The following is a 13726-nucleotide window of genomic DNA, read 5'->3' as shown; positions in this document are numbered from 1 at the left end:
AGCTCAGCAATGAACGATGAAAGTCAACGCCACAGGGCATTTATTGTCATCTCGTCTTTTATGTGGCTTTTGTGGTTTTCTATTTCATCTTTCCTTATGCATTTGGAATCACCAATCCCCCTCTCCCCACATTATTTTTGGAATATGAGCTTTATGGGACCAAAGACCATGTTTAATTCTTAGTGTAAGAATTTCTTTCTCTGACGCTCAGTACACAGTAGACTCTGCTACCACTACGAGTATCAATCAATTAATGGTATTTATTTTGAGAGCTTCTTGTGTGCAGAGCACTGAAGTAAATGCTTGGAATAATAATCATAGTGATAATAATGATGATTGTGATATTTGTTAAGCACTTACTGCATACCAGGAGCTGTACTAAGCATTGGGGTGTATGCAAGCAAATCAGGTCCCTGTCCCACATGGGGCTCACAGTCTGAACTCCCATTTTACAGTTGAGATAACTGAGGCCCAGAGAAGTGAAGTGACTTGCCCGAGATCACACAGCAGACAAGTGGCAGAGCCAGGATTAGAAACTGGGTCCTTCCGACTCCCAGACCCAAGGAGGTTACAGTGTACAGGGTGAACTAGGTGTTGAATTAATAATAATAATAATGATGGTATTTGGTAAGCACTTACTATGTGCAAAGCACTGTTCTAAGCACTGGGGAGGTTACAAGGTGATCAGGTTGTCCCACGGGGGGCTCACAGTTTTAATCCCCATTTTACAGATGAGGGAACTGAGGCCCAGAGAAGTGAAGTGACTTGCCCAAAGTCACACAGCTGACAGTTGGTGGGGCTGGGATTTGAACCCATGACCTCTGACTCCAAAGATCGTGCTCTTTACACTGAGCCCTGTTGCAGGGGATTGGGGGAAAAGGGGGAGGGGGCTTATATGCTCCGGGGGAGATGCAAGGGAGTAAATTTTGGCTTAGTGGCTTCCTCAGCACGCAGCTCATCAGGGTCTTTCTCTGGCTCTGCCTCATTGGATTCCAAGTGGAAGACAAATAATAATGGTGGTATTTATTAAGCGCTTACTATGTGTTCTAAGCGGTGGGGGGGATACAAGGTGATCAGGTTGTCCCTCTTGGGGCTTACAGTCTCCATCCCCATTTTACAGATGAGGTAACTGAGGCACAGAGAAGTTAAGTGGCTTGCCCAAGGGCACACAGCTGACAAGTGGCGAAGCTGGGATTCGAACCCATGACCTCTGACTCCCAAGCCCGGGCTCTTTCCACTGAGCCACGCTGCTCTTCCCTAGGACAAGAAGCAGCATGACCTAGTGGAGAGAACATAACCCTGGGAGTTCATTCATTCATTCATTCATTCATTCAATGGTATTTATTGAGCGCTTACTGTGCGCAGAGCACCGTACTAAGCGCTTGGGAAGTACAAGTTGGTGACATACAGACAGCTCTGCCACTTGTCTGCTATGTGAACTTCATATACAGCATATACTAACTGCTATGTGACAATCCCTGTCCCTTATTGGGCTCACAAATCATTCATTCAATCATATTTATTGAGCGCTTACCATGTGCAGAGCACTGTACCAAGTGCTTGGGCTCACAATTAATGACAACAATAATGATGGCACTTGTTAAGTGCTTACCATGTGTGAAGCACAGTTCTAAGCGCTGGATTGATGATCTTCTATCTAGTACAGTGCTTGGCACATAGTAAGCGCTTAACAAGTACCATTATTATTATTGTTGTTGATGTTATTATAGTTGTTATTTGGCAGACAGAGCTCTCTGGCTCATATGTTCCACCTACTGCAAAGCCAATAGAGCAAGGAATGGAAAGTGAAAGCATTGCAGAGCAGTGGAGGGACTTTGAGAAGAATTCGTCTTCGCTGGAAGAGAAGTTCCGATCCTCACTGCTCTTCACTCGGAGAGTGGCCTGAGGGAGAAATGCCCTACCAAATATGTCTGATTCGGGGGAAAAGCAAGCTCTACATGATAGACGTCGCCTCCACCGAAGAGGAATTCAAAAGAACCACGGTGGAGGGCTTCAGAAAGCTTGTGTCTGAAAAAGTCCTTCGTGGTAAAGGTAAGGAGAGATTCCACGGCAAATCTGTCTTCGGCTGAGCGTGACTAAAATCCAAGGAAAATTCCTTATTCGGTTGGCACAGGGACTATCTAGATGGAGAGAAGGAGTTTAATTTGGGGAAAGGGAATCCTTTATCTGTTTATCTTTTTGTTTTTAAAGTTTGGCTATTATTGGCTTTAAATCCTAACTGTCCTCAAGCTGAGTTACTGCCACTTTACTCATTGTCAGGAATAAACTGCATTCTTTAGGTAACAATGTCAACAATAATAATAGTTTTTAGTTATTATTATAATATTTTTAAAAATTATTAGCACTATTACCTAAAGAATACATTTTATTCCAGACAATGAAACTATTATTATTGTGATTATTATTATTATTATCACTGTATTTGTTAAGTGCTTCCCATGTGCCAAGTACAATACTAAGCAGTGGGGTAGATACAAGAGGCTCAATAAATCATCATCAATCGTATTTATTGAGCGCTTACTGTGTGCAGAGCACTGTACTAAGCACTTGAGAAGTACAAGTTGGTAACATATAGAGACAGTCCCTACCCAGCAGTGGGCTCACAGTCTAAAGGGGGAGACAGAGAACAAAACCAAACATACTAACAAAAAATAAATGCAATTGAATGAATAAATGAATGAATGAATTCAGGTTGGACACTGTCCCTGTCCCACATGACGCTACAGCCTAAGTAGGAGGGAGTAGGATTTAATCCCCATTTTACAGTTGAGAAAACTGAGAAAAATGGTCTAGAAGGGGAGATGGACATTAATACACATAAATATATATATATATATATACATATTTATAGGCACAGATATATACATATGTGCTGTGGGATGGGAGGGAGGACAAATGAAGGAGCAAGTAAGAGCGGCGCAGAAGGCAGTATAAATACGATTGAATGAAATATGATTGAATGAATGAGTGGGAGGAGAGGAACCTCCTTCCCTTCCCCACAGCACCTGTATATATGTATATATGTTTGTACATATTTATTACTCTTTATTTATTTATTTATTTTACTTGTACATATCTATTCTATTTATTTTATTCTGTTAGTATGTTTGGTTTTGTTCTCTGTCTTCCCGTTTTAGACTGTGGGCCCACTGTTGGGTAGGGACTGTCTCTATATGTTGCCAATTTGTACTTCCCAAGCGCTTAGTACAGTGCTCCGCACATAGTAAGCGCTCAATAAATACGATTGATGATGATGATGATGATGAAAAAAGGGCTTAGTCAGGGAAGGCTCCTTGGAGGAGATGTGCCTTCAGTAAGGTTTTGAAGTGGGGGAGAGCAATTATCTGTCTGATAGGAGGAGGGAGGGCATTCCAGGCCAGAGGTAGGATGTTGGCGAGAGGTCGGTGGCAAGATAGACCAATCAATCAATCGTATTTATTGAGCGCTTACTGTGTGCAGAGCACTGTACTAAGCTCTTGGGAAGTACAAGTTGGCAACATGTCGACCAGACCAGATCGAGATACAGTGAGAAGGTTAGCACCAGAGGAATGAAGTGGGTGGGCTGGGTTGTAGTAGGAGAGTAGCGAGGCGAGGGAGGAGGGGGCAAGGTGATTGACTGTTTTAAAGCCACTGGGAATGGATGGATGGATGGATTTCTCTCAGGGAGCTTTACGGCCCGGTGGGGGCACTTGCAGACTTAGGGGCTTACCAGATCTTGCTTGTCTGAGGAGTGTGGCCTAGTAGAAAAAATCACAGCCCTGGGAATCAGAAGGACCTGGGTTCTCATCTCAGCTCCACCAATTGTCTGCTGTGTGACCTTGGGCAAGTGACTTCACTTCCCTGTGGCTCAGTTACCTCATCTGTAAAATGGGGATGAAGACTGTGAGCCTCACGTGGGGCAACCTGATCACCTTGTATCCCTCCCAGCGCTTAGAACAGTGCATTGCACATAGTAAGCGCTTAACAAACACCATCATAATAATACTTGTTGAGCACTTACAACTGTTCTAAGCGCTGGAGCACTGTTCTAAGCATTTAAACTCTCACAGTCAAACATTTTCCCTCTTTTTTTCATCTTAGATGCTAAAGACTTCACGCTGATATTTGCTGATCAAACGCTGGAGATGAAGAAAACATTCGAGCATTATCAGATTGTGAATAAATCCACCATTCTTATGATTGTCCAGTTGCCCGGAGGGGGGTCTCAAGAGATTCCACAACCAAAGTGAGAGTTTTCCCAGAAAATCAAGTCTACCTGTGACCCCCCGTCTTTGGAAATTCCACCAGCCTCTCCTCAGAAAGACAAAGCTACGATCTTCGATGGTTGCAGTTGGTTACAACTGTTGATACGGAATCCTGAAACAGATTTGAAAACTGGTGGGGCCTAAGATTTTGGCTGATTTCTGTCCTTTCTGGTTCTTTCATTCTTTTCCTTTATCCTTTTCCCTTTTTTTTTAACTTAAAACCTCCCAGCTCCATCTGCACCACCTATGTCAAAAGATTGTTCTGCTTTTCCCTGCCATCATTACTGCCACACTTGAAAACCAACTAGTTACCTTAAGGCAAATGATCTAACTCCTCTGGAAAAAAGTCTCTGCCTCAAGACTGCGAAAGTCAATAAAGTGAAAATGGAAGCTCTTTGGGTTGACCGCAGTTATTTTCACCCTCCTTCCTCCCTCGGGAACACCTCAATTTCTGGGGGACACGACCTCCTTCCACCACTAATAATATTAGTTATTGTTATAATATTTTAAAAGATTATTAGCACTATTTCCTAAAGAATACATTTTATTCCAGACAATGAAACTATTATTATTATTATTATTATTATTATTATTATTATTATTATTATTATTACGATAAGCAGCGTGACCTAGTGGAAAGTGCCCAGACCTGGGTGTCAGGTGACCCGGGTTCCAATCCTAGTTCTGCCACTTGCGCTGTGTGACCTTGGGCAAGTCGCTTCTCTGGGCCTCAGTTCCCTCATCTGTAAAATGGGAATTTATTACCTGTTCTCCCTCCTTCTGAGACCATGAGCCCTCTGTGGGACAGGGACGGGGTTCAGCCTGATTAGCTTGTGTCTACCCCAGTGCATAGTACAGTGAGTGCTTAAGAAATAACAGGATTAAGAAATAGGATTAGAACTCGGGTCCTTCTTACTCCCAGGCTTGGGCTCTTTCTACTAAGCCATGCTGCTTCTCTAGAAGCACAGTACCAAGGATCTGCCTTGGAGGAGCTGACAATCTAATGGATTATAAACACTCAAGCAGGTCTGTAGCGCTCAACCTTTGTACCCCTCCTGTAACTCCCTCACCTCAACACAAATATGGCCGAGATAGCCCAGCCTCAACTAAAAACTTCTGTGAGCCCTACAGGTTTATAGCAGAGTTGTGGGTTCTATTATTTTATTTTTTAATGGTATTTGGTTAGCACTACTAGCACTACTGTTCTAAGCACTGGGGTAGAGAAGCAGCGTGGCTCAGTGGAAAGAGCTCGGGCTTTGGAGTCAGAGGTCACTTGTCAGCTGTGTGACTTTGGGCAAACCACTTAACTTCTCTGTGCCTCAGTTCCCTCACCTGTAAAATGGGGATTAAGACTGTGAGCCCCACGTGGGACAACCTGATCACCTTGTAACCTCCCCGGCGCTTAGAATAACGCTTTGCACATAGTAATCAATCAATCAATCGTATTTATTGAGCACTTACTGTGTGCAGAGCACTGTACTAAGTGCTTGGGAAGTACAAGTTGGCAACATATAGAGACAGTCCCTACCCAACAGTGGGCTCACAGTCTAGAAGGGGAGACAGAGAACAAAACCAAACATACTAACAAAATAAAATAAATCGAATAGATGTGTACAAGCAAAATAAATAAATGAATAGAGTAATAAAATGCCATCATCATCATTATTATAATTACAAGGTAATCAGGCTGGATACAGGCCCTGTCCCACATGGGGCTTAAAATCTATAATTACAAGAGAGAACAGGTGTTGAATCCCCATTTTGCAGCTGAGGAAACTGAAGCACAGAGAAGTGAAGTGACTTGCCTAAAGTCACACAGCTGGCAAGGGGCAGAGCCAGCATTAGAACTCAACTCCTCTGATTCCCAGACTGGTGTCTTTCCATTAAACCAACCTGCTTTCCTAAGTTTGAAGACTGGAGGGAGCCAGTACGGGTCAGAAACTGGAGGAGGTCGGCTCGCCCAGGTCAGACAGCCCTCGGTTCTGCCCTGAAACCAGTGCTCTGAAGCTTTCGTGATATGGCACATAGTAAGAACTTAACAAATGCCATCATTATTGCTCGTTCAATGTCTCATCCTATACCGACTGGATTACTGCATCAGCCTCCTCTCTGATCTCCCATCCTCCCGTCTCTCCCCACTTCAGTCTATACTTCACGCTGCTGCCTGGATCATCTTAGTGCAGAAATGTTCTGGGCATGTTACTCCCTTCCTCAGAAATCTCCAGTGGCTACCAATCAACCTACGCATCAGGCAAAACCTCTTCACTCTCTGCTTCAAGGCTGTCCATCACCTCACCCCCCTCCTATCTCACCTCCCTTCTGTCCTTCTCCAGCCCAGCCCGCACCCTCCGCTCCTCTGCCGCTGCTAACCTCCTCACTGGGCCTCGTTCTCCCCCTGTCCTGCCGTCGACCCCTGGCCCACATCCTCCCCCTGGCCCGGAATGCCCTCCCTCCGCACATCCGCCACGCTAGCTCTCTTCCTCCCTTCAAAGCCCTACTGAGAGCTCACCTCCTCCAGGAGGCCTCCCCACACTGAGCCCCCTCCTTCCTCTCTCCCTCCTTCCCCTCCCCATCCCCCCCACCTTACCTCTTTTCCCTCCCCACAGCCCCTGTATATATGTCTGTACAAATTTATTACTCTATTTTACTTGTACATATTTACTATTCTATTTATTTTATTTTGTTAATATGTGTTTTGTTGTCTGTCTCGCCCTTCTAGACTGTGAGCCCACTATTGGGTAGGGACCGTCTCTATATGTTACCAACTTGTATTTCCCAAGCACTTAGTACAGTGCTCTGCACACAGTGAGCGCTCAGTAAATATGATTGAATGAATGAATGAACCCCCGTGAACTTCCCTGTTTGGGAAAATATTAAAAATCTGCTTTGGGGGAGCAGGGGTGGAGGAGGCTGCGGAATTCACTCAGAAGAGAAGCATTTCAGTTTCAGATTCGTTTCTCTGTAGCTGGAGAGTTCTGGGAAAGGCTGTGTTTATTTAGAGGCTGTTTTTCCTCCCTCCTGTTTTCTTTTTCTCTTTCCAGCCCCGCCCTTTTTTCTTCCCCTTTTTCTCCCCTTACTCACCCTTCCAAAATTCTCTGTCCTTTCTCTTCTTTTTCTTACACCCACTCCTGCATCCTATTCCCTTTCTAGTAATCTTGGTATTGATCCAGTCCTAGCTTGGTGCTGAGTGTTGTGGTAAGCGTTAGGATGAAGAGAAAATAAGCGAATCCAGAGCTGACTCCTGGCCTCCGGCTTCCAGTCCCCAACTCCCGTACCCTCTCACACTTAGAATAAAAGAATCGATGAATGGTACTTCATCATCGCCAGTGTTATTGAATGAGCACTTACTTTGTGCAAAGCACTGTACTAAGAACTTGAACGTACAATTCGGCAACGGATAGTCACAATCCCTACCCAACAATAGGCTCACAGTCTAGAAGGGGGGAGACAGACAACAAAACAAAGCAAGTAGGCATCAATAGCATCAATATAAATAAATAGAATTATAGATACATACACATCATTAATAAAATAAATAGAATAATAAATATGACTCCCACTCAACATAGGAGGGAAGAAAAGGTGTATGTATATACTCTGTTGAGTGGGAGTCCCAAGTTGGGACAGCGACTGTGTCTGACCTGATTGCCTTAGCTCTAGCCCAGCGCTTATTACAGTGTTTGGAACATAGTGAACACAACAACCACCATCATTTTCATTCACCTATTACCAGCAAGCAGTTTGAGCCTTGAGAGAAACACATTCAATATTTAGGATCCTCTGGGCTCAGGCAATGTTTTCTAGCTTCTCAGTGATGTTTGAAAATGTCCGTGGAAGCCATTTCCACCAAGTCTTTAATATACGCTCCGTGGCGCCCGATAAATGTCATTGACTGACTGAATGATTGGGCTTCAGACCTACATTGCTGAGAAGATGGAGACAGTCTACCCCTTGAGACTGGTTCATTTGTACTTCCCAAGCGCTTAGTACAGTGCTCTGCACGTAGTAAGCACTCAATAAATACGATTGATGATGATGATGATGATGATTGAAATCCCGTCGTACTTTTCTTCACCAGAGAAAGGGATTCTCTCATCCTATCCCGTCTGGACTACTGCACTAGCCTTCTCTCTGATCTCCCATCCTCGTGTCTCTCTCCACTTCAATCCATACTTCATGCTGCTGCCCGGATTATCTTTGTCCAGAAACGCTCTGGACATATTACTCCCCTCCTCAAAAACCTCCAATGGCTACCGATCAATCTGCGCATCAGGCAGAAACTCCTCACCCTGGGCTTCAAGGCTGTCCATCACCTCGCCCCCCTCCTCCCTCACCTCCCTTCTCTCCTTCTACTGCCCAGCCCGCACCCTCCGCTCCTCCACCACTAATCTCCTCACTGTACCTCGCTCTCGCCTGTCCCGCCATCGACCCCCGGCCCACGTCATCCCCCGGGCCTGGAATGCCCTCCCTCTGCCCATCCGCCGCGCTAGCTCTCTTCCTCCCTTCAAGGCCCTGCTGAGAGCTCACCTCCTCCAGGAGGCCTTCCCAGACTGAGCCCCTTCTTTCCTCTCCCCCTCATCCCCCTCTCCATCCCCCCGTCTTACCTCCTTCCCTTCCCCACAGCACCTGTATATATGTATATATGGTTGTACATATTTATTACTCTATTTATTGATTGATTTATTTATTTTACTTGTACATTTCTATCCTACTTATTTTATTTTGTTGGTATGTTTGGTTCTGTTCTCTGTCTCCCCCTTTTAGACTGTGAGCCCACTGTTGGGTAGGGACTGTCTCTATGTGATGCCAATTTGTACTTCCCAAGCGCTTAGTACGGTGCTCTGCACATAGTAAGCGCTCAATAAATACGATTGATTGATTGATTGATTCTCAAAACAGTTTTAAAATAAGCTCAGAATGAGGATGTTATCCCTCCATAGAAAAACTCTGAGAGCACTTCATTCTCTCTCTCTCTCCCCATGGTGACAAATCCATTTAATCCTTGAGTAATAGTAGTAATAATGATAATGATGGTATTTGTTAAGCGCTTACTATGTGCCAAGCACTGCTCTAAACGCTGGGGTAGATACAAGGAAATCAGGTTGTCCCACGTGGGGCTCACAGTCTTCATCCCCATTTTACAGATGAGGTCTCTTGAGGCCCAGAGAAGTGAAGTGACTTGCCCAGAGTCACACAGCTGACAAGCGGCAGAGCCAGGATTAGAAACCACGATCTCTGACTCCCAAGCCTGTGATCTTTCTGCTAAGCCACGCTGCTTCTCTAGTAGTAGTAGTAGTAATAGTAGTAGTAACAGTAGCAGCAGCGGCAGCGGCAGTAGCAGCATTTATTGAGCACCCCTGGTCATAATGCACTGTACTAAACCCTTGGAAAGTACAAAATAGAGAAGTGACATGATTCTTGCCCTCGAGGGGCTTAACACTCTACTGGGCAGGAAAGACAAAAAGCTCCTCCTTCTCTGCTTCAAGGCTGTCCATCCCCTCGCCCCCTCCTACCTCACCTCCCTTCTCTCCTTCTCCAGCCCAGCCCGCACCCTCCACTCTCTGCCCCCGCTAACCTCCTCACTGGGCCTCGTTCTCGCCTGTCCTGCCATCGACTTCTGGCCCACGTCCATCCCCTGGCCTGGAATGCCCTCCCTCCACACATCTGCCAAACTAGCTCTCTTCCTTCTTCAAAGCCCTACTGAGAGCTCACCTCCTCCAGGAGGCCTTCCCACATTGAGCGCCCTTTTTCCTCTCCTCCTCCCCATCCCCCCCTGCACTACCTCCTTCCCCTCCCCACAGCACTTGTATATATTTGTACAGATTTATTACTCTATTTATTTTACTTGTACGTATTTGCTACTCTATTTACTTTGTTAATGATGTGCACATAGCTATAATTCTATTTATTCTGGCGATTTTGACACCTGTCTACATGTTTTGTTTTGGTGTCTGTCTCCCCCTTCTAGACTGTGAGCCCGTTGTTGGGTAGGGACCGTCTCTATCTGTTGCCGACTTGTACTTCCCAAGTGTGTGCTCTGCACACAGTAAGCGTTCAGTAAATACGATTGAATGAATGAATGAATATACCTATAATTCTATTTATTCTGGCGATTTTGATACGTGTCTGCATGCTTTGTTTTGTTGTCTGTCTTCCCCTGCTAGACTATGAGCCCGTTGTTGGGTAGGTACCGTCTCTCTATGTTGCCGCCTTGTATTTCCCAAGTGCTTAGTACAGTGCTCTGCACACAGTAAGCGTTCAATAAATACTATTGAATGAGTGAATGAATTTACAAACAGAAGAGTCAAATAAAAAATGGAACATACAATTCAATGCCACGGGGTTGTCTGTTCAAAATCTTGTGGCCTCCGGCCAGCACAGAAATATTTCCTCATTTTATTTAGCAAAAGTAGAAAACAAGTGTGGGACATTCACACTACAAGCAGTTTTTCTTGTATTTTTCCAAATTTAAATGCCCATTTAAGGGCTCCACATTGTTTTTTCTTGGAAATCAAAGGAGAGTAGAATAACCAAGACAGCAGTGTGGTTTTCCTGCACCAGTTTTATTTTTTTAGATTTAGCCTCAACTGCTTTAAAAGCCAGAAGAAGCAGTACGGCCAAATGGATAGGGCATTGGCCTGGGTGCCAGAAGAACCTGCGTTCTAGTCCTGACTGCCATTTGTGTGCTGTGTGACCTTGAGCAGCTCACTCAACTTCTCTGGGCCTCAATTACCTCATCTGTAAAATAGGGGTGAAATCTATGGGCCCCCATGAAGGATATGGACTGTGTTCAACCTGATTAGCTTTTATCTGTCTCAGCGTTTAGTACAGTGCCTAGCACAAAATAAACACTTAACAAATACCATTAAAAAATGGCCATTCCCCTTGGCCCTATATTGGCTTGAGAGGCCCCATCCAAGGACAAATCTTTCAATCACAAATGCATCGGGTTCCATGGTTGGCAGATCAATCATATTTATTGAACGCTTACTGTACGCAGAGCACTGTACTAAGCATATTTGTTCTGACGACTTTGACACCTGTCTACATGTTTTATTTTGTTCTCTGTCTCCCCCTTCTAGACTGTGAGCCCGTTGTTGGGTAGGGACCGTCTCTATATATTGCCGACTTGTACTGCCCAAGCGCTTAGTACAGAGCTCTGCACACGGTAAGCGTTCAATAAATACGGTTGATTATGAATGAACAATACAGCAGACACACACTCTGCCCACAAAATGAGCTTTCAGTCGAGAGAGGGAGGCAGAGATTCACATAAATAAATTAGAGAGATGTACATAAGTGCGGTGGGGTTGGGACGGGGGATGAATAAAGGGAGCAAGTCAGGGTGGGTGACGCAGAAGGGAGTAGGAGGAGGGGAAAGGAAGGCTTAGTCAGGGAAGGCCTCTTGGAGGAGATGGGCCTTCAATAAGGCTTTGAAGTGGGGAAGAGTGATGGTATGTTGGCTATAATAATAATAATGATGGTATTTTTAAGCGCTTACTTCACTGTTCTAAGCTATGATGGTAGCAGCCCATTAGCTCTCTCCTGAGGGCTGTAGCTGGCTTTCTCTCCTACTTTCACTTTCCATTTCCCTGGAATCCCAGAAATCAGCATTCGGCTACCAAAGGGCAAGTTGAGAGATCAGTATTCGTTCATTCATTCAATCGTATTTATTGAGCGCTTACTGTGTGCAGAGCACTGTCCTAAGCGCTTGGGAAGTACAAGTTGGCAACATATAGAGACGGTCCCTACCCAACAGCGGGCTCACGGTCTAGAAGGGGGAGACAGACAACAAAACAAAGCATATTAATAAGATAAATAGAATAAATATGTACAAGTAAAATAGAGTAATAAATATAATAATAATAATAATAATGGCATTAAGCGCTTACTATGTGCAAAGCACTGTTCCAAGCGCTGAATATGTACAAACATATATTCACATATATATATATATATATACAGGTGTTGTGGGGAGGGGAAGGAGGATGAGGGGGAGAAGAAGGAGGGGGCTCAGTCTGGGAAGGCCTCTTGGAGGAGGTGAGCTCTCAGTAGGGCTTTGAAGGGAAAGTTCTCTAGGGCAATGAACCCAGAATGAGCCCCATTTTTCCCCTCCTCCTCCGCATCTCCCACCTCTTCCCTACCTCCTTCCCCTCCCCACAGCACTTGTATATATATTTGTACAGATTTAGTACTCCATTTATTTTACCTGTACATATTTACTACTCCATTTATTTTATGAATGATGTGCATATAGCTGTAATTTTATTTATTCTGGTGGTTTTGACACTTGTCTACTAGTTTTGCTTTGTTGTCTGTCTCCCCCTTCTAGACTGTGAGCCCGTTGTTGGGTAGGGACCGTCTCTATATGTTGCCAACTTGTACTTCCCAAGCGCTTAGTACAGTGCTCTGCACCCAGTAAGCGCTCAATAGATACGATTGAATGAATGAATGAACTCCTCTCACAATCAGTCATTTTCATATTAATGTAATAATACTAATAGTATTTGTTAAACACTTACTATGTGCCAGGCACTGTACTAAGCTCTGGGGTAGATACAAGCAAATCGGGTTCGACACAGGCCCGGGCCCACGTGGGGCTCACTGTCTCAATCCCCATTTTACAGATGAGGGAACTGAGGCACAGAGAAGTGAAGTGACTTGTCCAAGGTCACACAGCAGGCAAGTGGCAGAGTCTGGATTAGGACCTCTGATTCCCAGGCCCAGGCTCTATCCACTAGGGAATGCTGCTTATCTCCTCCTCTAGACTGTAATCTCCTTGTGGGCAGGGAACGTGTCAACCAACTCTGTTTCATAGTACTCTCCTGAGCACTTACTGCGTTTTGGTGTGTGTGTGTGTGTGTGGGGGGGTGTTAATGGTATTCGTTAAGTGCTTACTATTAAGTGCTTACTATTTGCCAGGCACTGGGGTAAATACAAGCTTCTCAGGTTGGACACAGTCCATGCCCCACATGGGGCTCACGGTATTAATCCCCATTTTACAGGTGAGGTAACTGAGGCAAAGATAAGCTAAGCGACTTGCCCAAGTTCACACAGCAAACAAGTGGTGGAGGCGGGATAAATACTCTATCAAAGCAGAGAAGCAGTGTGGCTCAGTGGAAAGAGCACGGGCTTTAGAGTCAGAGGTCGTGGGTTCAAATCTCAGCTCTGCCAGTTGTCAGCTGTGTGACTTTGGGCAAGTCACTTCACTTCTCTGTGCCTCAGTTCCCTCATTTGTGAAATGGGGATGAAGAGTGTGAGCCTGCCATGGGACAACCTGATCACCTTGTAACCTCCCCAGTGCTTAGAACAGTGTTTTGCACATAGTAAGCGCTTAACAAATGCCATTATTATTATTATTATTATTAGATTATTATTATTGTTGCTATGTGCCAGGCACTGGGGTAAATACAAGCTGCTCAGGTTGGACACAGTCCACGTCCCACATAGGGCTCACAGTC

At 44.9% G+C, this 13726-nt stretch overlaps 1 protein-coding gene across 1 annotated transcript in view; it reads right to left on the bottom strand.

The window, feature by feature from the left end:
• LOC119937121 (collagen alpha-1(I) chain-like) overlaps positions 1–13726 on the bottom strand; it is a 163464-nt gene that overhangs the window by 129759 nt on the left and 19979 nt on the right. The gene's annotated exons all lie outside the window — the stretch shown is intronic.

The sequence above is a fragment of the Tachyglossus aculeatus genome, chromosome 1 (assembly GCF_015852505.1).
Source record: "Tachyglossus aculeatus isolate mTacAcu1 chromosome 1, mTacAcu1.pri, whole genome shotgun sequence".
Lineage (NCBI taxonomy): Eukaryota > Metazoa > Chordata > Mammalia > Monotremata > Tachyglossidae > Tachyglossus > Tachyglossus aculeatus.
The sequence above is the reverse complement of the archived record's forward strand: the minus strand, read 5'-3'. Positions and strand labels throughout refer to the sequence as shown.